This window comes from Amphimedon queenslandica, unplaced genomic scaffold (genome assembly GCF_000090795.2).
Source record: "Amphimedon queenslandica unplaced genomic scaffold, v1.1 AMPQUscaffold_12833, whole genome shotgun sequence".
Classification (NCBI taxonomy): Eukaryota; Metazoa; Porifera; class Demospongiae; order Haplosclerida; family Niphatidae; genus Amphimedon; species Amphimedon queenslandica.
Window position 1 is genome coordinate 7,758 of NW_003546931.1, and position 3,369 is coordinate 11,126.

Here is a 3,369-nt window from a genome sequence, read left to right on the forward strand (position 1 = left end):
ACTGGGGACGTACACATTTACGTAAAGAGGATCCTACCTGAGTCAGTGTTACAGAAAGACTCAAAGATAAAGACTGGAGATGAACTGGTAGCAGTTAATGATTTAATAATACATAATGTAACTAAGGACTATGCTACTGAAGCTCTTACTAATGTACAGGGAGCAGTGAGACTACTACTGATACAGGACCTATGAATGAGGATGATATCTGGAGACTGGATTGAATGAATAAATTTATCTCTTTCTCTTCTTTATTTCTTCTTGCTTGTGCTTTGTTTCCTTTTTGTTTGTTTCTTTTTAAAATGTGTATATTTGTGAGTGTTTTTATGTTTTACAGTTTAAATTACACCCAATAACAATTACACCCACTTTCTACTGCAACAGTAACACCCCTCCTATGCTTCCTTATATAAAGGAGCATTCTGAGCATACCTTAAGTAGTAGGTAGTCTCACCTTTGTTTCATATTTGGCTGGTTTCACTGATTGCTGCTCTTCAATTCCTTTTACTGTTCATTGATTAACATGGCAAAAAGTGAGTACTCAGTTGTGTTGCTGTTTAGTTAGTTGGTCAAAATAAAAAATGAAGCACTATGGTGCGTGGACTCGCCTGCTGAGATTCACCTGAGTGATAATGTGTTACTTGTACTGTGATATTATATATAAAAGCAATTTGAAAGTAAACTGCATGCAATTACTGGTATTTAATTGTCAATGCTACACTGTATTTAATCTTTGTAACATGCCACAAACAGTTGCAGTGTAATAGTTGATTGTATTTCTATTTGTATTTCTCCTTCTATAGGTGCTTCAGATTTATTCAGAAGCATCTCTGCTAGACTTAAAGACTCCATATCATCTGACCTGTTTGTAGTGTCAACAAGTCTTTATGCTAAGAATCTCATAACAACCCAGCTACATCAGGAAATAACTGGGGCTCATGGTAGCAATTCAAATAAAGCTGCCAAGCTTGTTAATGTACTACAGGACAGTCTTGATGCTCACACTAATCCTGAGGCATATCTACAAGAAGTGTGTTCAGCATTGAAAGATGTTGGACAGAAGCAAATTGTTGATGTAGTGCATGAATTGGAACCTACATGTAAGTTAAACATCTGTCTTATCATTGTACATATCTATAACAATCATGGTTAGTGTCATTAGCAGATTTATTTTGTACTTCATGTTTTTCATCAAGGCATAGTCATAGTACCCATTATCAGAATATCTTTTATTGTATAAACTGTTCCCATGCACTCTCAGGCTTACTCATACCACTATCCATGCTCATACACACTCACAAGCCACAACAAGAATACAGATCTTTGTAATTTAATATACATACATGTAGGCTGAATTCAACTTTGCTAGTATTGTCCTTTTTAAATTTAAATGTACCATAACCATTGCAGCATCTAACTTTTAGACTATAGTAACATTATAACTACTATTGTTATCATAGTCACTCCCTCAGTAGCTACAGACAGCTCGCTACTGATAATACTGTCTCTCCCTTTGCTTATTACACATATTTACATAATTTTTTACTTTTTACAGTATCCATTTCAATGGTACAGCTTAATGACAGCAGCAGTGCTAGTATTCCTACTGATGAACATAAAGAAACTCCAGTTACTGATAGAGTACAAAGTATTCAGAATCCACTCATATGTCCCAACAACAACTGTACATGCACTATTATAAATAACCACATACTAATTTAAGCCATTATTTATATACCATCTATTGATATAGTGACTTTATCAATGTTAATTTTTAGGGATAAAAAAATGGCTGGAAGAAGGGGAAGTTGAGCTAGAAATCACTCGTATCAATATGCATGGTGCACCTGGAGCTACTGCTACTGCAACGGATAAAATTGATATAGAAAGTAAGAAATAAGTATTTATTAGTACTGTATTGCTCAATAATTAAATAAAATGAAAAATGCCAGCAATTGGACTCGAATATGACATCATTTTAAGTTATATACATAATAAGTTAGGCTATTTGGGGCAATCACTAGGGCACTTGCAGTGGTGTCTCTATATTTGGAAGATATTAGTGATGGTGGGTATTTATTTGAGTAGGTGTTTATTTAAGCAAATATTGTGTATTAGTTTTACTTACTTTTGACAAACTGAAATAAACATTATAAAAATAACTTAAGTATATTAAGTTAAATGTTGTGATTTATATTTCATTATTAAATGTTAGAATTAGAAAATTGGCTGAAAGAAGGTAAAGTTGTGCTAGAAATCACTCGTATCAATATGCATGGTCTACCTGGAGCTGGTAAAACATGTTCACAACGCCTCCTACTTAATGAGCCACCACCTGCACCTCCTGGCAAACTCACTGATAGTACACCAATAGCTTGTCGTGCTGTTCAAGCAACACGAATATCCATTGATGATAAAAGTAAGAAATGGAAGAGGGTTGAGATTGAAGATTTACTTAAAGAGCTAGCATCTCATTTAAAAAAAAAAATGAAGGATGAAGAAATATCTACAGAAGTGGATAAAGCACCAAAACCTAAAATTGATGCACCCAATCATTCAGATGAACTGCCACTGGCAAAACCAATCAAAAATGAACCAGCACCAACTAAGAATGAACCAGTATTAACCAAGAATGAACCAGTATCAACCGAGAATCAACTAGTATCAACCAAGAATGAACCGGCACCGGCTGAGAATGAACTAGCACCAGCTGAGAATGAAGAAGCCAAAAATAAACCTACTGAGAATGCTGAATCAACCAAGATAAACCAAGATACTGATATGAAAGTAATTAAAGAAATTGCTGATAGTCTTGCCGATAGAAAGTTTCAAGAATTAAGCACAAATTGGGTTTATTTTATTGATTCCGGTGGTCAACCAGCATATCGAGAGTTGCTACCTCTTTTTACAAGAGCAGCTGCATTGAATATCATCACCATTGATCTTACCAAAGGTCTTGATAAGAATTGCGAATTTCAATATCGTATTAGCCAAAATATGTTTCCTATTAAGACAAAGCTCGAGTATTCAAATCTTGATATAATCCAATCAACAATTAGCTCTGAAGCTATGTTGAATCCAATTGAGATTCCTTATGTCTCTGAGTCTGACATGCCTAAGCACCCTCATTATCTTATACTTGGAACACGTATAGATGAGCTGAAAGAGAAAGGTATGCTTAATAGGCTGGATAATATGAATAAGAAGCTGATAAATGAAGGTTTTAACAATCTCATTAAGCGAAATGAGGGTAAAGGTTCGGTTATATTTCCAGTTAATACGTTGCTCCTCGCTGGGTCTAAGGAAAGAGAAAAAGCTAGTGAAGAGCTTTGTACTGAAGTTTCTAATTGCAGAGTTGCCATAAAATGA